Below are 22,370 nucleotides of genomic sequence, written 5' to 3'. Positions count from 1 at the left end.
ATCTCAAAGAAAGTGAAGTAGGCAGACAGAGCAACTATTCAGAGAATCAGGAAATGAGGATCTACTATTTATTGGGGGCCATCTTTGTATTATCAGGTGTAGAGCTATACTCTTCATGTAGGTTATCAACTGGAATCCAACTGTGTGAAGTAAAGGATATTTTTCACATTTTCAAGATGGGGAAACTGAGGATGAGAGACATTCTGTGTACTTTGCCCAAGACCACAGATCTAGTAAGTGATGCCTGATGAAAATCTACATCTCTCCGGCTTTATCCCTATGCCCTCTATGCTAGTAGTGACATGCTTTGTTGCCTCCAGGTTTAAATTTAAAAGACTTACTTATTTTTTAGAAATCAAAGACAAGACTTTAATCTGTGTTGTCCAGATAGCTGGACTATCTTGACCAAACTCAAAGAGTGATCTTCCTCAACTGAATAAATCAGAGTTCTGTTTATACAAATGTAGTTATCCCAAACAGTCAGTTTGATTAAGGGCTTCTGTGGAGGTCTCATGATGTGGTGTTAAACAAAAATAATTGGATCTACTGACTTCTGCAGTCTGACTGGTTAGCCCCTAGTACATGGATCTGGCCTCAGCCTTTTCCAGTGGTGTGTTAGAATCTGAGGGAGATGGATTCACTTTGTCAAACAGCTAAAGCCAAGTCTTGTAGACATGCCTAAACTAGTCGTGGCCTCATCTGGGCATATTAACTGCTTAAGTGTAGTTAGGATGAATCCTGCACAGTACCATTAAGCAATCATATAAAAAGTAAATGTATGCATATCAGCCCTAGCGCCAGCCAAATTATCTGATCAAGGGGCCACCTTTCTGGTTGGGTTTATCTCATCATAACTGAGAGCCCTCATTCATTTATTTAGCAAATACTTAATTTGCACTTGCTGTGTGTCAGTAGCAATGGAAGAGACTGGGAATGCAAGGATGAATTAAACTTATGTGATCGTACCTATTCATGAAACCCTGGTTAAGACCCCCTGCTATAATAGTTGAACAATAAAAATGTAGGTGGATGGATGGGTGAATCCATGGATTTGTGAATAGGTGGATGGATGGATGAATTGTTGGATGGGGAAATGGAAATGTCTTAAACATCTCGGCACTTTTATTTTTTTTAATTTTTTTTTAATAAATTTATTTATTTTTGGCTGCGTTGGGTCTTTGTTGCTGCATGTGGGTGCAGGCTTCAGTAGTTGTGGCACTCGGGTTCAGTAGTTGTGGCTCGTGGGCTCTAGAGTGCAGGCTCAGTAGTTGTGGCACACGGGCTTAGTTGCTCCATGGCATGTGGGATCTTCCTGGACCAGGGATCGAACCTGTGTCCCCTGCATTGGCAGGCGGATTCTTAACCACTGCATCACCAGGGAAGCCCTCTAGCCATTTTTAAAGCTTCCTTCTGACCCACAAGAAGGCTCAGAACTATTTATTAATATCTCTATGACTAACTTCAGTACCAGAAGGAATCCCCAGTTCCAGACTCTTGTCTCTAGTCTAGTTTCTGTCTTGTAGCCAAGTCCTTCCCAACTATCATTTTGGTTGCACTGTATGCATGGACTTGAATCAGCATTCGTCTCTACTTCTCTCTTTGAAACTCCCTGGGATCCACCCAGTAACCAATTCAGGGCCCACAGGGGTGGAATTCTACAGGTTGGATAAATAGATAGATGCCAATCAATGGGAGATTGGTGGGTGGTTAGGGAAATGGGAACCATATTGTTCATCCTTGTTCTTCTAACATCAACAGCATTGCCTGACTCATAACAGGTGATTATAGATTTAGTAAGAAGGTGATCAGGTGATTGAATAAGTAAGCAGTTGAGAGACTGAGTGAAGAAATGGTAGGTACTGAGTAGGTGATGAATGGAGGGATGCCCCTATGTATGAATAAATTGGTACCTTCCTGGACTGGTTATTGGGTCAGTGGGTAGGTAAACAGAGGAATTGATAAGTAGATGAATGATTAAAAGGGGGTATATGGGTGGATGCCTGAATCAATAAATGAATGAGTGGATGAGGGGTGAATAGATTGATGGATGGGTGACTGTATGCATGTACAGTTGCCGGGATACAACTTGGGAGGATCTAGGGGTAAGTGTGAATAAAAGAATGGATGGTAAGATGAATGTTTAGATTATAGCTTTAAAGCCCTGTTGGGCACTGAGAGAGGGCAGGCTGATTCTTAAAATCTGCCCTGATTATGGCCAAAGTAAACAATTCTCTTGGTTTAGGGGAATGAGGTTGCTGGCTTAGGAAAGATTAAGGGCATCACACATAAGGGCATGGAAAGTCTGACTGGCTGGCCAGAAGAGTGATAATCACTCGTGGTTTCCAGGCACTGTTTATAAAATAACCAAAGAGGCAATGAGTGTGTTTCTTGGGTTCCTTGAGGCCACAGTGAGGAGGGCTGTAACCTCAGCAGGCATAGCCTCATGTGAAAAGCCAGCCAGCAAGGAGTGCATGACTGCCTGGAGCTTACAGGCCCGCTGTTGACTGGACAGCCTCCCTATTTTCTGCTTTCCTTTTTCTTTCTCTCTTCCTTTCTCTTTCTCCTTCCTCCCTCCTTCTTTCCTCCCTCCTGCCTTCCCCCCCTTCCTTCCTTCCTTCCTCCCTTCCTCCCTTCCTTCCTTGCTTTCTCACTATCAGACAGGGATGACCCAAGGCCAGGAAGCAGAGCCTTCTGGAAACTGACCCATGCTTTGCCTTGCAATTTGGAACTTCACCTAGGAGGCCAGTCTAGACTTCTAGTTGAGCTGGCTAGATGATTTACCTGCTCAGGATGACTTACCTCATTTGTGTTCAGATTAACTGAGAGTAGCTGTGCCATAGCGGATGGGCAAAGGGCTTGGAGCCAAACAGTTATTATTGTCTGGTGACCTTGGAGAGTTTCCTAAACTCCCCAACTCTGCTTTTTCTGCTCAAAATAATGGAGAAAGGGTATAAAATTAAAAACACTTGCTTCATACGGTTATTGTAAGAATCAAAAGAGATAATGTGAAAAAGTCAGTACCTGATTGGCACATTCTAGATGTCTTATAAAAGTTATTAATTCTTTTTTGTTGTTAATTGCTAAATCTCTCTTCTATAGTTAGGGCACACCGGCCCATATGAGACCTGGGTATGGGTTAGGTATCAGGTGGGCTCATTCATCTGGTCTGCTGAAGACTTGTGGAAAACAGTTGGCAATTTCTCAAAAAGTTAAACATAGAATTACCATAAGATATGGCAATGCCACAGATATTCAATTCTTTCAATATCCCCAAAAGAATTGAAAGCCAGAACTCAAACAGGTGCTTTTACACCAATGTTTTATAGCAGCATTATTCACACTAACAAGAAGGTGGAAGCAACACAAATGTTCATCAACAGATGAACGAATAAATAAAATGTGGTTTTTTCCAAACAATGGAATATTATTCAGCCTTAAAAAGTAATGAAATTCTGATACACACTACGACATAGATGAACCTTGAAAACAATATCCTAAATGAAATAAGCTAAAGGACCAAAGGATGATTATTGTCTGATGCAGTTATATGAGGTAAATTCATAGAGACAGAAAGTAGATTAGAGGTTACCGAGGGCTGGGGGCAGGGGGAATGGGGAGTTATCGTTTCATGGGTACAGAACTTCTGTTTGGGATGATGAAAAGTTTTGGAAATGGACAGTGGTGTTGGTTGCGAAACATTGTGAATGCAATTTATGCCACTGAATTGTGTACTTAAAAATCATTAAAATGGCCAATTTTGTTGTGTATATTTTAATCTGATTAAATATCGCCCCCAAAAAACCCTAAAAAAATAAAACAACAACCATACTTGTGCCTCTGAGCTACAAGGGTGAAGACACTGGTGCATTCCCATTCTTGGGTCAGAGAGCCTGGCTAAGCTAGTTAATCTCAAAAATATATTTAAGCTGTTCTAGCACAGCTTGGCTTTCCAGCACGGTAGGCAGGGGCGATCAGCGTTAGTGGTCCTTTTTCTCATATTCCTACAGGCATTGCTATCTTATCATTAATCTCACTGGTTTCAATGAGATGGCTATTTATTAACTGTCCTTCAGACCATCCAGCCCCATAGAGGGCAGGATCCTTCCAGGTCCCAAGATGAGTTGCTGGTTCTTTAGGTGTGTTCAAGTTACACTCTGAGCTTTTCCTCACATAGCACTTGCATGTTATATAGTAATTGCTTGTGCAATATCTTTCCTCCCCCTTAGACATTACGATCTGTAAGGAAAGAGGGTGTGTCGACTTGTTCATTGCTGGATGCCAGTAATACACACATAGTAGGGACTCCAAATAAAATGTTAAAAAAAAAAAAGAATGCTCAACTTGGTCTTATTCAAAAAAATCCAAAGAGAGGTTTTGTTCACTATTGAATCCCCAGCTGCTAGCACAATGTCTGGAAGGAGAGGAGGAGGATTTATTTGGGGTTCTTTGATTATAAGCGATAGAAGCCAACTCCAACGATTTTAAGCAAAAAATATGAGATGTGTTGAAAGACACTGGATCGGTCACAGATTACAGGGAAGAGCTGGACCACCAAGACTTGGAAAGGACAGTGGCCGGGAATTCACAACCAGTCCCTTTAGCACAAAGACACTGGAAATGATTTAGTTGCCATCGCCTTTTGACTGGATGATTGTACTCAAGGTTTAAATTTCTGAAAGTGGAAGAGTGACTGGCCTAAGGTCCTAGCAGAAGGACAATGGACCCTGAACAGACAAGAAAACCAGTGTTGATGACGGGGATGATGTTAAGACTATTCTCACTCCCCCCATCATCACCCAGAAGCCTTGAAGACCATCTTACCCCATCACCCTTCCTGTTCCAGATACTTAGGAGCTTTGAAAAATTGCCTGCGTCAGACTGGGGAGGCCACAGAACGAAGCAAGACTTTTCTGGCCCAAACATAGAATGGCATACGTGGAAAACCCAAGCCCTGCTGGAGTCCTGTTACAATATGTGAAGAGCCAGAGCCTCAATTATGGGTACTCTGAGGGCAGAATTTCAGACTTTGCTCTGGCTTTTGTCAGCTTAAGACTCTTAAGGTAGTTTACACAGAGATTTGTATGTCTGAATTTTTCCCTGGCAGGTTCTCATTATAACCTAGATAACACAAACCCTAAATATTTGTGGTTGGCAACAATGAGGAATTTTCAAGTTGTCTGACATCTTCTAACTGTGCAGATCACCTCCCAGGATCAGCATTCGGCCCTGAGACAAAAGGAGACAGAAGGATGGTGGGAGATTTTTCCATGGTTTGTGCAATGTCTGAGTTTAAGCTCCTCTAACACCTTTGATCTCTCTCTCTCTCTCTCTCTCTCTCTCTCTCTTTCTCTCTCTCTCTCTCTCATACACACACACCCGCTCCAAACCTTTTTGCCCTCCAAAGGGTTCTCTCAAAGCTAAGAAAAGAAAATGTTGATGTCAACCATTGGTTGGATGGTGTCACCTAACCTAGTGTCACCATCAAACTAATGCCTTCCAACACTGCAGAAGAGGGAAGGGACACTTCTAAGTGAGGTTTCTGTGTTCTCTTTCCCTGGCAGCCTCCCGGCCATGGGTTACACCCTTTGCTTCCACGGCAAGCTGGTTTCATATCTTCCAGAGTTGAGCAGAACAACTGGACCACGTCGGTAAACAGAAGACTGTTTACATAAAAAATATAGATTTCCTTTAAGCACTTGGCTTAAGCCTTTAGTCAGTCATATTTATGTTATTATTGTTTATGTTCCCAGAAGTCAGCAGGAGGATGGCCTTGCTGCAGTTTATGTGGTTTCATGATTCACGCTTGATGAGGCAGCTATCGCATGGGGCGGGGATGAGGAGGGGGGGCAGAGTCAGGGAAGCACAGAGAAGATTAGAACAAGCTCACTTGTGGGATCCACGGCCTCAACGTAATGGTCCATCCAAGGGCCTGGGGATTTCTGAGTCAGTCTTTCAAATTCCCAGACATGTTTATCAGTTGTGAGTTTCAAAACGGGCCCACCCAGAATAAAGCTCTGTTTGCACCTGATGTTTCATTTTGGCTGCATTTGGGGAGATTCTTCTGAGCTCCGAGCTCCTTCCCCAGCTGTCAGCTTGACAATGTACTTGGCTCCTCCACTGTCCCTGTGTCCTGTGAGCGCCACGCGGTGACCTGTTCTGCCAGCCTGCAAGCAGCTACTGGCTGAGCTCCTTCTCTGCACAAGAGCTGCCCATCCAGATGTGTTTCTGGACTTTGGTGGTGGTGGATGTTGGAGAAGGGGCATCTGATTCCCAGGGCCAGAGGTTTTGCAGCATGAAAACTTGCTGGGTCACCACTGTGAGTTCTCACCTATGGGTGTGTCCCCTTAGGGCCACGTTAACAAGTTCAGAGCCAGATTTCCAAGACAGGATGAGGGAAAATAAGAAAGAGGACACAGTCTCTTTTACGAGGCATTGAAACAGAATGGATTATAACCTGTGTTTTGGAGACATTCAGATCTTTTTGTTTGCTTGATTCTTTGTTGTTTGTTTTGTTTTTAAGACCTGGCTCTGCTTCTTGTTAGCCCCATGGCTTTGGGTAAACTTCTTAACCTCTTCGTGCCTTATTTTACTCGTCTGTAATTGAGAGATACTCTCTACCTCAGAAGCTTCTTTTTTTTTTTTTGGCTGCATTGGGTCTTTGTTGCTGCACGCAGGCTTTCTCTGGTTGCTGCGAGTGGGGGCTACTCTTTGTTGCATTGCACGGGCTTCTCATTGTGGTGGCTTCTCTTGTTGCGGAGCACGGGCTCTAAAGCACAGTCTCAGTAGTTGTGGCGCACGGGCTTAGTTGCTCCACGGCATGTGGGGTCTTCCCGGACCAGGGATCGAACCCATGTCCCCTGCATTGGCAGGCGGATTCTTAACCACTGTGCCACCAGGGAAGTCCCATCAGAGGCTTCTGAGAGGATTAGATGAAATAATGAGTAGAAAGCACTGGGCATAGCAAGTGGTAAATAATAAGCTCATAATGCCTGGTAGCAGGACATAAAAAGTATTTTTATTATTAAAGGCAGCAAGCTGGGAAACAGAGAGGCTTCTGAATTGGGGGGAGAGTAAAGCAGGAGGAATTTCCTGGGCCATGTTTCCCGTGGAGGCATTTCTGTGTGTGTGCTGTTTATGGCTTTGGTGTGAGATGCTGGGAATATTTCAAGGAGCCTCAAGTTGCCATATCTCCTGGGAGTAGCTCGAGAACCAGAAGGATTAGGGTATATGTCCAGTTGGGACGCCTGGTCCTCTGGGACATCACAGAACCATCCTTTAACCAATTTTCTGGGCCCTGCATGTCCTGGACCCTGGATATTTTAACTTGTAAGCTTTCTTCGATTAAAGCTCTAGTCAGATATGGCCACTAGATTTGACTTAATATTTGGGGACAATGTCTATTATCAAAGTCTGCTAACTTTGACCACCAGATCTCTACTCTGAAGCTAAGCCATTCATTCCATTACTCCTTTATTACTTTATTCAACAAATGTTTATTGAGTGCCTACTGTGTGCCAGGCTTCATACTTAGTGCTAAGGATATTATGGTGAGTAAAACACACAAAACATTATCATCATGAACATAGATCCTAGTGAGGGAGACAATTATAAATAATCATAAAAACAAGTACAGATTATAGCTTATTATCAGTGTTATGAAGGAAAAGTATAACTTGCTATGAGAACATATGGGAGGGTGCCTGAGCATCTGGGGTGACAGAAATGTCCCTCTGGGGGAAAAATGTTTGAGTTGAAAAATGGGAAGGAATTAACAAGTCTAAATGGGCTGGAGATAGACAGAGAAGTGTCCTAGGGTGTTCTGGTTATCTCCTGCTGTGTGACAAATCACCCCAGAATGGTAGTGGATTTTCACAGCACTTCATGATTGCTTCTCCCCATTCTGCGGTTGACTGGGCTCAGCTGGGTGGGTTTTTGCTTGTAGTTGCAGCCAGTTGTTGACTGGGACTAGACTGGACTGGACATCCAAGATGGCCCCTCACATAAGTGGCAGTTGATTCTGGCTGTGGATTAGGAGCTCAGCTGGGCTTGTCCAATAGAGCATCTACATGTGGCCTCTGGGCTTCTCACAGCATGGCACCTGGAATCTGAGGGGGAGCATCCCTTGAGAGGGATCCGAGGGGTCCAGGAGAACCTGTATGACCTGGCCTCAGCAATTCCAGAATGTCACTTCCGTCCCATTCTAATAGTCAAGAGAATTGCCATCGCCAGCGCAAATTCAAGGACAAAGGAGAAATAGATTACACTTCTCGGTGGTGGGAAGGTATCAACATACAGATAGGGAAGAACTTGTTGGCAGCCGTCTTGGGAACAAGTTACCACATGTGGCTTTTGCTCTTGCTATTCGTTCTGTCTGAAATGATCCTCCCAAAATATTCACATGACCTGCACCATTTAGATCTCTGTTCAAAATAGCTCCTCCTCAAAATATCCTTCTCCAAGAGGGTTTCATTGACCTTTTTTTTTTTTTTAAATTAATTAATTAATTTATTTATTTATTTTTGGCTGTGTTGGGTCTTCGTTTCTGTGCGAGGGCTTTCTCTAGTTGCAGCAAGTGGGGGCCACTCTTCATCGCAGCGCGTGGGCCTCTCACTATCGCGGCCTCTCTTGTTGCGGAGCACAGGCTCCAGACACGCAGGCTCAGTAGTTGTGGCTCATGGGCCTAGTTGCTCCGCGGCATGTGGGACCTTCCCAGAGCAGGGCTCGAACCCGTGTCCCCTGCATTAGCAGGCAGATTCTCAACCACTGCGCCACCAGGGAAGCCCTCATTGACCTTTGTATCCAGTCTCTTTCTCTACCACAACCCTGTTTGTTTTCATAGTACGTATCATGGCAAAGTTATCCTTTTATTGGATTATTTGCTTCAGTCTTCTCACAATGACCCTCACCCTCATACACCCATAAAACATAAGCTGCATGAGGTCACAGTCTTTGTCACCAGTGTATCCCTATGAAAGTGCCTGACACTTTTGATTGACACTATTGAGTGAAGGAAGAGGACCCTAAGCAAAAAGAAATGGTGCGTGCAAAGATTCTGAGGCAAGAAGCCAGCGCGGTGATCTGAGGCAACGGACAAAGCCACACGTGTTGGCACATGGGAGTGCCAGGGGGCTTGGAGTAGCGTCTTGCTTGTCCACATCCAAACTGATTCAGCCCTGACCATGGCCACCATTTCTGAAATGCAAAAAGTGTACTTATTTTCTGGTGTATAAACACTCCAGTTTGAACATGTCTGTGTGGCCAAAATTATTTATTCCACGGATACATGGAGCCCACTGAATTTGGGCTATTTCTTACTCTTTCTAAAAATAACTGAAAGAACAACAACAGAAACCAAACAACTAAGCGATGGCCTGCTTATGTTCAGAGGAGAAGTTTTGCCCTTTTCCAGGTAGATACCAGGATAATGTTTCATTTATTTCTTACACTATCTCTATGAGGTTGATGTTTTAAACCCCTCCATTTTAATGCAAATGATGACCCCCAGAACACAGGAAGCTTGCCCAAGTTTCTCCAGCCTGATACTGGTAGATGCTGGGTTCAAAGAGAGGTCTGCTTTACGTCAGAGCCCGGCAAGAGTTTTGGGTAATGGCCTAAGATGGAAGGAGAAAGAAATCAGGGGAGATGAATGTATAAACCAAACCCCAGAATGATATATTTTCCCTGCGGCATTGAATCAACTTACTGAGCCCCATGATAAGTGGCCGGCTCTGATTATAAGGCAAGGATCTGATTCCTGCCTCAATTATGACTGAATAACCACTAGTTAGGAATCATGAAAAGACCCAAATGAAGGCAGTGGGGATGAGGAGAGGGCTGCTGGTTGCCAGAGATGGAGGCAAAGGCCGTCAGAGGTGAGGGTACTTCAGTCAAGCCCAAACCAAAGCCATCAGAACATCATGTTCATGACCAGGGCGAGGGGAGGGGGCTGTGCTTGAAGATTGTTGGCTCTCCGTCTGCCATTCCCCATCATTTCTAACCGGGGGTCACTCTTGTAGAATAGGACCATGTGTGTAAGTCACGTCGGGGGGCTTCCAGCTGGCTGTCACTTACGCTTTCTGGCCCCGGGGCTCTCCCCACTAAACCCATGTGAACCATGGTCATTTCAATATTTTTCTGTGCTTGAATAGCCTCTCACTTTAGATCTCAGTCTCTGTTTTGAGCTATTTTCCTCTTTATTTTTGCTCCATATAGTGAAACCTTAAATACATTTTTTAAAAAGGAGACGGCTATAAAAACTTTCCTTAAGTCAGACCATCTGTGTTAGTGGAAACTTTAGCCTTTTGTCTGGGAAAGGAAATTTCTTTTTCTTGTTTTCTCCTGTTCTTTGGGAAATCCAGGGAATGTAGAAAAAAAAAAAAAAAAAAAAAAAAACCCTGCAAAGAAAAAAAGCTTTCAAAGGAGAGCTGGAAACAAGAGAAATTAAGATACCTAACAGATATTGCAGACAAGTTTAAAGGGGGATAGATTGAAGAATTTGTATTGGACTTGGAGAGCCAGTGGTATGTGTTACTTATTTCTTACCTAGATTGTGTGTGCTAAAGCCAAGATCGGCTTCTCAGAATAACTTCTAGGTAGGTTTGGAAGTTGAGGAGAAAAGTGGAGAAAAGTGGTGGAAGGAAGGGGAGAATCGTTCAGCCAATGCTGCCCATCATTGAGACTGGCGTTCCTGGCCTCCATCTCTTACCTTGATGCCCTTCATGGTAACTGTGACCTCAGCTGAACCCCTACCTGGCACACGATACCCAGAACCTTCAACTCCAGTTCTTGCCCACCCCAGATCCTTCTGTGGCTCATTACCGTCTTTGGCACCAAGTCTGACTCTGTGAATGGTGAATGAATCCACTAAAAATGGACTGCCAAGGCAATAAGAACCTCCCCACCCACAGGACCAATGTGGCAACAGCTGATGACACTCCAGTGGCTGCCCTTAGTGGTGACACTATTGAACTCAGGCATGGATGGGTATTGAAGCATCTCATTGTCTATCATTTGTTTAAAGCCAACTATGGGCAAGGTGCGGTGATATTATGCCCGTTTTACAGGAGAGAAAATTGAGGCTCGGGGCTGTTCACTCACGGGTCTTCAGTGGAAATGTGATTTCAATCAAGGCCTCTCTGACTTCTAGGACTGAGTCAGTCAGTCATTTAAAATTGACTGTAGGAAAGATCCAGCTGTAGGGAAGCTGTAACGTTATTCGTTCATTCGTCCGTTCGTTCTGTACTTATCTGGGGAGTGCCTGGGAGGCTCACCAGCTGACTACCAGGCCCCAGGGCTGCAGAAATAACGGGCAAGATCTCTACCCTCATGGAACTCATGGTCCACCTGAGTCTTGCTACTCAAAATGTGGTCTACGGATCAGCGCCCCCGGGTTCCTGTTAGCAGTACGGGGTCTCAGGCCCCGCCCCAGAGTCCTAAATTAGAATGGTCATTTTAAGCTGGTCTCCAGGTCGTTTGTATGCACATTAAGATTTGAGAAGATGAATAAGACCTAAGAGCAAGGCAAATGGAGAAGAAAGTGGAAAATGGAAACTGGCCATCCAGGCAGTGGGCAGGCTGTGTGCAGAACATGAGCCACCTGAGCACATTCAGGAGAAGTGGGTGATAAACCAGAGCAGGAGAGAAAAAGTGGGGACAGAAATATTTGAAGCTGGACCAGACTGCTTGGGTGTGTGGGCATGTCTGCCTCTCACTGGCTGCAAGATCTCATCCAGCCTCAGTTTCCTCATTTGTAAAAGGGAGATAATATTAGTATCTGTTTCACAAAGTTGCAGCGAAGTTGAGTCAATCTCTGTAAAGAGTGTAGTAGAGAACTTGGCATGTGGCAAGTCCAAGGTGTATTAACTACTGTTATTGTCATTATTATTCCTGTAAATTGGCTGCTCTGAAGACTTCCTGGGTGGGACACACTGCCCCCTTGAGGAACGTGCATTCAGAGTAAAAGATGGAACAAGCATGTTAGCTTGGCTGTTGAGACTGAAGGCAAATGCCCAAGATGCTTTCTAATTGTCTTCAGAAAGGAGCCTAAGTATCACCTCCTCTTAAAACCATCCATGTATTTATTCTTATGTTTTTATTAGTACGAACAATATTACATATAATTATATAATTAATCATAGATAATATCAGGAAAGATAATAGCCAATGTTTATTGAACATCCATTACATACAGGTACTATGTAAGTCCTTGTACAAGCGTTGCTTCAATTTAATCCTCTCAAATCTCTATGAGGCTATGAGTAATCTTACCCCCATTTTCACAAATGGGGAAATCAAGGCTTGGCAGATAGATAAGAAATCCATCTGTTGATGTTGTCATACAATGGAGGCACAGGCAGAATGCTACAGGGCAGGCACAGGCGGGGGCCATCGAATGCACAGCCCCTCTCCAACTTCTCCCCACCTACAGCTCAGATGCCCATCCTCTGGTGCCCAATTTTATCCCTACAGTGAGCAAAATTCTAAAGATCTTCCCCCAAGACTCCCATCCTCTGGTTATTTAATCGAATGCTAATCTAGGTATTGCTGTGAAGAGGTTTTGCCGAAGTAATTAGAGTCCCAAGTCACCTTAACACATGGAGATTATCCAGTTTGGCCTGACCCCATCAGATGAGCTCTTTAAAAGCAGAGAGTTTTCTCCCGCTGGTGGCAGAAGGGGAGTCAGAAAGATTTAAAGCACCAGGGGGACTTGACGTGCCATCGCTGGCTCTGAAGATGAAAGAGACCACGTGATGAGGACCCCAGAGGGGCTTCTAGAAGCTGAGAGTGGTCCTACTGATAGCCAGGAAGGAAGCTACACTTCAGTCCTACAGCAGAGAGGAACTGGATTCTACCCATAACCTGAATGCATTTGGAAGCAGATTCCCTCCCAAAACCTCAGGATAGAGCCCCATCCACCTGGCTGACACTTTGACTCTGGCCTTGTGAGATCCTAAGCAGGGAACTCCACTAAGCCCACCTGGACTCCTGACCAATGGAAACAGTTAGGTACTAAGTAGTTGTCATTTTAAGCCGCTAAATTTGCGGAAGTTTGTTACAGTAATAGAAGACATACTGTAATACAAGTCTCCATCCATGAAAACATCACAGTTGGGTTTTCACTCCACAAATTTTTTGGCTGTGAAATCAAAGGAAATTGTTTTACTTTTCTCTCAAACAAGTAAACATAAAAGTGATCAAAGTATATTTCCTGAAGAAAGACTTCAGGGGGCATAGGTTTTTCTCCTTTTGATATTACACTTCCCTGACTCAAAGTTCAACTTCTTCCCTTAGTAATTGTCTGGCCTTGAGTTTTTCAATCAGTCTCTCCAGGCCTCACTGTTTCATCCATAAAATTGGGATAATCATAGGCTTATTGTATCATTGAGGATTAAATGATACAATACTCATAAAGCATTTGATTCACTGCTGAGCACACAGTGATCACTTGATAAGTGTTATCTGTACACGGGATCTCTCCCTGGGTGGGTTAATGAATGAATAAATCCAGCAAGAAGGAGATAAGACCGTTAACATCATCACCATTAACACAGCTCTCAGGTTTTGCAACCCAGGCCGTGTTTTGTACTAGGTCAGATCAACAGGTATTCCCAGATCTGTGAACCTGATGGATGATTCTCACAAGGGGTCCTAAGGATGCAGAGGTATATCCTAAAGGAAAGGGATGGGCAACCTAACTGGAGACTCTAATTGCAAACCGGGAGAACCACATGGCTCAGCCGGGATGACTCTGCAGGTGTTGGAACCACCAACAATTCGGTCACCCAAAGTGCTAACTCAGGGAGTCGGCTGCTCACAGAGGGCCTGCTGAGTAACAGGACTGTCCGTTCATTCAAACCTGAGCCAGCAGCCCCAGGTTGACAAAGCCAGACTCAACTCTAGCCTCATGCACGGCATCTGTTCATTTCAAGCCTTGCCAGGGAACCAAAGGTAGAAATCTACAAACACGTCTTCTGTTTTAACCGAGTGTGTAATACTCTATCTTTTTAATTTTTCTAAAGGACAAGTAATCTGGACCAATATTTGTATGCCCTGTTTTTGTTGTTGCTTTTAAATCTAATGTGCTTTGTCAAAAAAAACATGTATCTTAAAAGAAAATAGTTTGTCACTGGAAAAAAAAAACAAACCAGAAGTATTTAATGTCAAACCCCGGCCCTGCACACAATGGCAACTGGATTTTATTAGAGCTGGGTACAAGCTGACATCCTAAAACATGCTGTATAGGGCAAGAGGGAAGGTTTCATCCACACCCAGACAATGACTAGAGTCTCTCTTGCAATTTTCCCCAACCATCTATTATTTGCAAAGCCCTCATGGAAGTGCCTTTTTCTACCTTTCTTTCCCTATATCCCTATTCTCTAATTTTAGCAAGTTAGAAAAGACCGTGGCCTGCTGTGGAGGAGGAAGCTGGAATACTTGTAAATAACTGGCGGATGCAAAGATCCAATTCAGCTGAAGGGAAAAAGAAGAATGCAGGGTGCCGCGTGGTCCCTGCATGGGTGTGCATTCAAGGTCTGGCGCACAGAGGAGGGGACAACAGCAGAGAGGGCTGACCGGAACAATGGGCCGTCACAAATGCCATGTTATGTAACTGGGTTCTTTGAATTCACAATTGTGAAGGCCACAATTGTAGGAGAAGGCGTGTCCCCCGGCTCCGTGGTGGGAGGGAAGCAGGCTCCTGTGCTCCCACCCAGGTGCCCTGGGAGCCGGCTCTGACCCTCCTGATGAGGCCAACAGCCGCCACTCAGGAGAGAAGGGCTGGGTTACTCCTGGCATGGCAAAGGTGCCCGGTCACTGTGAGGAGCTGCACTTTTGGATGGTGGTACCAAAAAAGGCAATGAGCGCATTAGATACCTTTCCCCAGACAGCCACGGGCCATTTTGAATGACCCGGATCTTTCCATTCACTGCATACTCCCTGAGCTCAAACGTGTTCTCTGGTGCTCTCTGGAGAGTGCCTTCAGGCTGTAATTCACACGTTCCACAGCTGGGCCAAAGGACAGGGACATGAATTTGCAGAAATTCATAGCCTCGCAGGGAGTCAAGGACAGCTGCTCGGGAGACCTGAGCTTTGCAGACAGCCTGGCCGTGGCCATGGTAGAGACACCCAGGATCGCTCTGAAGGCTACTTTCCATTGTGGTGGCTCGAGCGTAGCACCTGATGAACCGGGCCGGAGCAGTGCAAAGACAGGCTTTCCCGGGCCTGCCTCCCAGTTTCACGTGAGCGCCCTGTTTGTAAGCCCTGAGCTGTGGCGACGGTGACGCCCAAGAGTGCCAGGGTCGCCTTCCCCACCCCCTCATCCCTGACCGTCCAGCTCCTCAAACCCAGCTGGGATCTCCCTGCTTCTGTAGTGCCCTCTTCAGGGTCCCTCCCCTCACCAGTCCCTCTTTGGTTACCATGCCCTCTTTCCGGGGATGTTTAGTTCCTGCAGTCACTTCCCCCGCCCCACTCTCCTGGTCTACTTGCAGACCTGCTGCCTCACTAGAGTGTGCCCTGCCTGAGGGCCGAGGCCAGATCTTTCCACTTCTTTATCTTTCGTGTTCAGCTCTAAGGCGGCTTTATAACGTCCGAGTAATAAGAGTCTTTTTCCTGGATTCTGGGTGGTTGTAAAGAAGCTTTAGAATCAGTAAGCTCACTTGGCAGCAGATACAGGCTGAGTCCTCTCTTCCTTGCACTTGTGGTTGTGTTGCTGTTGTGTATTTAAGCTGGACGTGCAGTCAGAGGCTTGGCTCTCACTCTTCAGCGATTCCACCTGTCTGGGCAGTTTGTAAGTCTGTTGGAGGTGATTCGCGGTTCTTATTGGAGAGCTTTCCAGGCAGGAAGGGCCATGGGAACCAGTGCCTCAGGGATTTGCTCACTCACTGGTGTCCTCAGATAGAAATAGAGGGATGGTGTTGACGATGATGACGATAACTTGACTGGGTGTTTCTGCGGTGCTTAGGGACTTTTCATTTCTTTCCTTGCTCACACTACAGAAGATAAGCAGAGGGTAGGTATGATGATTCTTCTTCTTTTTCCTTTCCTTTAAAAAACACTTTATTGGGGTATGATTAACGTGTAAAAAAACTGTATATATTTAATGTATACAACTCAGTGAGTTGGGGGAAGAGTGTACACCTGTGAACCCATTACCACCATCAAGGCCATAGACATACCGATCACCTCCCAAAGTTTCCTCCCACTTCCTTTATTAGTGTTACTGTTAAGTTATTATTATTATTATTGTATGAACACTTAAGCTCTACCCTCCTAGAAAATGTTGCATATACAATAGAGTATTGCTAGCTATAGGCAGTATGCTGTATAGCAGATCTCCAGAAATCATTTATGTTGCATGAAACTTACATAATTCCCCTCCCTCGAGCTCCTGGCAACCACCATTCTACTCTCTGCTTCTATGAGTCTGACTATGAAAGTCACGCATCTTAGGGGAGCAACCACTGGTGCCCGAGCAGCCCTGTTATCAGGTGTCCACATACTTCTCATCACCGCTTCCTGGTGTTACACGTGTGTAAGCACGTGCACCCTTACGTTCATATGCACACATGTGTAGATACTTGCAGAGGTGGGTGTGTTACCTATGCTATGTGCATGTGGGTAGGTGTGTGCTAGGGCATATCTTGTTTTGTCTGATCACAATAGAATGTCTGTATCTATGTGTGCACCGTGTTCGTATGTGTGTCTCTCAACTTGGAAAAAGTGTCAGGGTCCGAATATGGCCATTATTAACATGGTGAGAAGTTCCCCTGGTGGCAGGTGCCCCCACCCCTGGTTCCCTCCCTCCTTGTCCACTTTGAAACCAGAAGACATTAAGTAGAGTCTGCCTTGGGTGGAGCGTGCATCCTCACCTTACCCCAAGCAGTACTGCAGAGAGAGTTGCAGATTTGGGGGAGGTAAACTTCCACCAGTGAAGACTTGCTTTTCAATGGGAAATTTACATTTCAATGCACCCTGTCATTGTTAATCTCAGACACTTGGCACTATCGCCTACTTCCAGCCAGGCAACGCCCAGTCTGCAGGAGTCCATTGTAGACTCCGGGGCCCAGAGGCATGTATGGGTGTGGACATATGCAAATTTCACCATCAGTGCCAAGGGCCATTTTGTGTTACCAGGCCATGGGCGGTGTCTGTCCCCTGGGACAGGAACCCTCCTGGTAGGAGCTGGGACTGCTGGGTGGCTTGTTCAGTCCTATTAAAGGTGAGAATGCATCGAAGGCAGCTGACAAGGAGAAGTTACCGTTTGTCTTATAAAGACACACAGTTGACGGTTCAAAGAGAGAAGCAGGCTTCCTCGAAGCTCCCATCACGGCTCCCAGTTCCTGATTCAGGGCACAGAAGCCTGGCTGGGGTTTCTTTCTTTCCTTCATTGCCAGAAAGTAAGCTGCTTACTCCCAGGGTTTATTTTGCTTTGGTTTATTTTATTTCACATTATTTCATTTTGTTCAGGTCTTCAAGTTCATGATTACTAGCCATGCCCTCATGGAGCCTAGTAAACAGGTACATGTGAGACCTTTGTTTCTACCCCTTGTAACTGCGCATCTTGTTTGAGTCTGTATAAAATCTTCCTACTTGTTCAAAAGTCCCTATCTGAATTGAAAGCCCACAGCCTCTCTTACAGCATCAAGCAATCCAAAAGGAGATTTCTAATGTTTGCTGTGGGTCTGGAGCGTGAAAAGCCTTTTTGTTTTACACAGAAAGACACTGAACTCGGGGTCTGGCAACATGCCTGAGGCCACTCAGTAAGTAGCTTTAGGAGAGCCAAGAGCCTCAGTGTGACAGGCAAAAATATCCAATAAAAGTTTCAACTTGTAAACTTTGGCAGACCACTGGGTGATGTGAAATGAACCATCCATCATGGAGGACCCATTCAGACAAGACTTGAGTCTTTATGAGTCTATCGGATGAATGTCAGGTACGGAAAATAGTAAAGGCATATAGCAGTTACTGACTTTTGAAATTCTGAAACAGTGCTTTTTCATTATGGAGGCAAAATGGCCAGAATGTATAAAGGAGGAATTTTCTTAAACATTTATATTTTCACCACACAGATGTAACCCAGATTTCCTTCCAGTCTTTTTTCTCCTTGTGTAAGACTATCGATACTGGAGTTGGAGGAGGGCTGAGGTCTCAGCTGGCTGTGCGGCAGGGGAATACATTTCTGTTTTAAACCACTCAGTTGGTGGTATTTTGTTACAGCAGCACCAGGAAACTAATACAGTAAGATTCTTGTTTCTGTCCCTGTGTGAGCACTGGCCACCATTTTTGTTGGTTGGTTTTGTTTGGTTTGGTTTTTGATAGAAAGAGCACAGGTCATAAGACGTAAACGTTTGGGATTCGTGAGCTGAGAGGTTGCCTAGAGGTCAACAAAGTACAAGAACAGCTCCTGGAACAGAGATTAAATGCTATGTGTGTGCTTACCTGTTCCTCTTCCTGGGCACATGGGGGGGCTTCCTGGGCTCCTTTAGAGTTAAGTTGATGACAACATCCTGCTGCCAGGCCTTCAATTTCTATTTCTGCTGCTGTGACCTTGGAGGCTCTACATGCACAGAGACAAGACGGAGGGGAGCCATCCACTCCCCATCAGACTTTGTGTGCCTGAGAAATAAACTTTATTTGTGTTATGCTGGGATAGTGGGTTTACTCTGTAATTTACAAAATCCTATCCCATCCTCTTACCCCACCAGGGGTTGTTCACAAAAGGTTTAAAGGGGATGTTCAGGGAACTGAGAATACAGCATCGTTGACCCTGGTGGCAGACTTTTAAAAGAAATCCACAGTCTGAGACCCATCTCCTCCCACCCATATCCTTGCAGCTTGGAGAAAATGTCATTAAACAAAGTGCAGTAATTGCGGGCTTGGGCTCAAGAGTAAGAAATCCTGGATTTTAATATATACTAGCTATATGACCCTGGGCAAATGCCCTATATGCTCAGAACATCAGTTTGCTCATGTGTAAAGTGGGATGGTAGCAGCTGTCTCTTAGACCCTTGAGAGGTTTCAACCGAATGTGATGGCAATTGATAGCATCCATCCACTGATAAATCATTAAGCACAGCACCTGGCACTGTGTCAGTTTGATTACTGTACTTCTCTTACTTCATCAGGAAGGCTGATATCTTTGGTGATCAGGATGAGCTTCTCTCCCTGGTGGTTCAGAATCTTTGTATGTCTGAACACCAATGGGTATGTACAAACCCATGAACTCCCTTCACAGTTCCGTATCTCTCTCTTAAAATGGACGGCATGAACATTGCCTGTGGACTAGGGTTTCCATGTTTTGTCCTCCAGATAGTGAAGGTTGGCTTTGCTACACTTAGGGACTCAGGAACATACTTTAGAGTACATTTTAAGACAACGTCATTGCTTATTATATCCAAAAAAAGAAGATACTATAGCAATGTGTTTAAATAAAACTCAGTTAAAAAGTAGGGGTGGGTGGGGATTTCTTGATGTGGAAGAGAGTGATATTTCAGTTTAAATAATGGACATCTACATTTATGTTTAAAATGCTCTTCTTAAAGCTCTAGTTTTCACCCTTGACTGTGTCCTGTTTCTTGTACCTGGCACAAATAAATCACAGTTTCTGGAGTGGGGCCCTGGGAAGATGTGTTTTTTGATGACCCTGAAGTGATTCCAGTGGGCAACCAAGTTGAGAAACACTCCTTTGGAGAAAACTTGATCAAAGACCCATAATAACAATTCTTAACCATCTTGGGGGTGCAGTTGGCAAAGGCTTCTAGAATTGTCCAAGGCACTTTTTTACAAAGCGATGACGAGATAATTAGCATTCTCTCCATTTTTTAGATATGGAAACAGAGTCTCAGAGAGTTGAAAAATCTTGCCCAAGTTCACACAGTTAGGAAGCGGTGGAGCTAAAAATTGAACCTCGGTTTGTCTGCATACAAAGCCTTCTACAGAGTGGACAGTCCCTTATTCTGCTGATTTCTCTTAGAATGGCTTAAGCATAATTCTGGTCGTGAACATCTGAATCGGTTTGCTGCCTCTGGTGGTAAACCAAGTCATGAATTTCTAAGAAGCAACATTGTGTTACAAAATTTTCAACCCAGGAGACAATGATATTGGTCATAGGGATGACAGTTAAGTTCCCTCACATTTTGTTCTGAAAATTCTGATGCAGAGGCCAGCCTGTAAACTGCATGGAATCACAGAATAGAGGTGATTAAAATCAGAAAGAGTGAGAGAGAAGGTGCATCTTCTTGGGTGGGGTTTTTAAAGGACCAGCTTCCTGAGTCACACTCTCTGCACACAAACCAACCTCCCCATCCACCCAAATGGACCCTCTCATAATTCTAAATGTGCTTTGATACCCCAACCTTTGAAAATGCCATCTCCTCATTGGTCCTTTCCCCCAAACGACTCCTACTTTTCTTACAGGAGTTTAAGCTTTGTTTTTTTTTGGTCTGTTCTGTTTTGTTTTGTTTGCTTTCATAACCAACAGTATGCTCTGGAATGGCTCTTTTCACACTGTAATCCAAAGGTCAATAGACCTGGCATCGGCCCCACAAGAGGGTCTGCCTCTATAGGGCTGGGACTACATCACATCACCTTCATCTCGGTATCCCAGGGTCTGGATTCAAGAACACTGTCTGGCATGTAGCAGGTGCATGACTTAAAGAAATGAACAAATGGCGAATCAGTGGGGAGTTTTGTTCTTCTGAGCTAGGTCTAGAGATTTCACAGACCAAGGAATCCCTGCTAGCCCTCCAGCTATATTAAAAATAAAAACACCAGTGCAAAGCGTCAAGCCATTTGCTGTTGCCCCCTGGTTCGTTGTATCATGGGAGAGTCACTTGAGCTTGGAGCCCGAGCCCCGGCTGACAGGAGCATGAGCATGTCATCCTCTGCCCCATTAAGAGAATGAGAATTCCGCCTCCCCCCCACCCCCCGCCACCCCAGTAATTACAGGGTAAATGACTTGTTAAATCCAAAGCCCTCACAATACATCTCTCGACATGTAGTTCATATTCCTTGGGCAGTTTATCGCACTTTTGAGTGGTACATATTTTACAGAGAAAGGAGAGCTCTCCAATTAATAGTAATTGTGATCGAAGCGGTAATGCTCGTCTCCAGCCTCATTGCACAAGAGGAGACTGGAAGGCCCGTCTTAATTGCCACAAAGAGCTATGCCTATCCGCGGTAGTATATAAATAATAAATTAGAGGAAGGGAGAGCACTGCAATTCTTATGGTCTTCGAGGAGGTACAGATATTTATGTAGTGCTGATTGCTAAAAATTCTCTCCAAGTAATTATTAGTAAAAGCGGAATGTCTACATTTGTAAGGGAATTTTAATTAAGGGGAAGGTGAGTCTCATTATGGGGAAGAAGTAACATTTGGGGATTAAAATGCAGGTCCAGGACTGGAGCATCAAGGTCTGATTGGCTCCCCTGCTGTCGTTTGGACAGTGGTAGGAAACTCAATTCCTCCGGGTTCAGTTTCCCCTGGTTTTTAAACCAGGGGAAATAAAGCAGTTATAAGTGCCTGAAGTTCCATTGGATAAACAAGCCCCACAGTTTGGAGGCTTCTGATCTGATTCAGCTCAGGATTGCCCAGTAGGGATGGGACATATCTCCACTCTTTTGAGCCTCACTTTCTTCCTCTGTAACATTTGAATATCACCATTTGCATGGTGACTTCAGATGGAGAAATTGAGACCAAGTATGCAGGAGGACATGGGACCATTTCTGGTATATTGCAGACTTTCAATAATATTGTGAGAACAGCTTTTGTCTATTGCTTCAATTTCCTTTGATGTAAGTACTTTGGCACTCATGATTCAGGAATAAGGAGGGTATTCATGATTCTTGACCCCCAAGCTACTCACCATCTACAACAGAATGAGGTTCTCTCAATTCTTCATCACTCTTCATTTCCACAGTGAGTACAGAGGTTCTTAAACTTTATTTATTCCTTTATTTTTGGTAGGGGTTAGGAGTGGAGGACAGACATAGATTCCTTTAAGGAGCTAATATAGACCATGCAGTCTTTTCCCAAAAATTGCACATATTTTGCAGAATTCCAGATTTCATGAAGCCCTATGTTGACCATCCATTTACCTTCAGTTAAGGACCCATGGCCCAGAGGGCTGGGCTACAGAGATTTCCAGAGCTGGGTGCAGGAAGTGGAGAAGCAAATGATCCCAGGTGACTTATGAGCCCTAGGAGAGATGAGCAGGATCTCTCTTCCCCTGTAGGAAGATAAGTTAATTTCAGACTCACTCCAGCCCCTTCTGTACACACCAAAGAGGAGGCTTGTATATTCTGGACATGCATCCATCGACAGATGGTCAGGGATTCTCATTCAGTCTGTGGGAAACACTGTTTAGTCTTGTCT

The 22,370-nt window shown here is 44.6% G+C and overlaps 2 long non-coding RNA genes across 2 annotated transcripts in view; both read right to left on the bottom strand.

The window, feature by feature from the left end:
• The window catches only part of LOC309649344, a 979,232-nt gene that overhangs the window by 827,121 nt on the left and 129,741 nt on the right, over positions 1 to 22,370 (bottom strand). The window lies entirely within an intron of this gene.
• Positions 1,121 to 22,370, bottom strand: part of LOC309649364 — a 90,898-nt gene continuing 69,648 nt past the window's right edge. The window contains exon 2 of the long non-coding RNA XR_014257059.1: positions 1,121 to 8,782. This is a non-coding gene — a long non-coding RNA (uncharacterized lncRNA). The remainder of the gene's footprint in view (positions 8,783 to 22,370) is intronic.

Source organism: Balaenoptera physalus, assembly GCF_965194825.1.
Source record: "Balaenoptera physalus genome assembly, chromosome: 19".
Classification (NCBI taxonomy): Eukaryota; Metazoa; Chordata; class Mammalia; order Artiodactyla; family Balaenopteridae; genus Balaenoptera; species Balaenoptera physalus.
Note: the sequence above shows the minus strand (reverse complement) of the source record. Positions and strands in the feature narration are given on the sequence as shown.